Source organism: Argiope bruennichi, chromosome 8, assembly GCF_947563725.1.
Source record: "Argiope bruennichi chromosome 8, qqArgBrue1.1, whole genome shotgun sequence".
NCBI lineage: Eukaryota > Metazoa > Arthropoda > Arachnida > Araneae > Araneidae > Argiope > Argiope bruennichi.
This window is the reverse complement of record NC_079158.1, coordinates 133,228,836-133,229,410: the sequence shown is the minus strand read 5'-3', so window position 1 is coordinate 133,229,410 and position 575 is coordinate 133,228,836. Positions and strand designations below refer to the sequence as shown.

Sequence of the window (575 nt, the reverse complement as noted above, 5' to 3'; positions counted from 1 at the left end):
GATGAATTCTAATTTTTTGCATTAAATGCGGCTAACGTTGGGACAGTGCAAGCCAACATAACCGCGCGTACCAGCTGCAATGAATTGCGAAACTGGTACATGTTCCAAAAATTAGTTTAACATCAATAGGCACCCGATGGGGGCCCTATCAGATATTAAGCTGATAAGAACAGATGTCTCGCACTAATGTTTGCAAACACTAAAGCATGGGCTCATAGCGTGCGTTAACATAGACAGTAAGGTACCACTCGGGTCCGACAAGCGGAGGCCTGCTTCGCTTACGTCTTTAGTGCGAGTCTTTCGATTACTCTATGAGACTTCGTCACGTGTAAGACAGCAAGAGGCTGCTTACGACGTTGACTAACGCCTCGTGAAAGCTGAAAGATAAACTATAAAAAGGTTAAGCAAACATAAACTATACATGGAATAACAATAATAAACTATACACTGACAACAAATATAAACTCTAAACAATTAACAATCATAAACTAATAAAGATTTCAACAATACGTAAACTCTAAAGACACAACAGCTGAGGAGGCGTGGATGTTATCAGGAGCAGCGACGACGTGGAC

General features: G+C 41.2%; 1 non-coding gene across 1 annotated transcript; it reads right to left on the bottom strand.

Moving 5' to 3' along the window:
* Positions 1–20: 20 nt before the first annotated feature.
* Positions 21–205, bottom strand: LOC129982000 (U2 spliceosomal RNA). Its single transcript, XR_008785407.1, has one exon. It is a non-coding gene; the product is annotated as a U2 spliceosomal RNA (small nuclear RNA).
* Between the last annotated feature and the right edge of the window lie 370 nt (positions 206–575).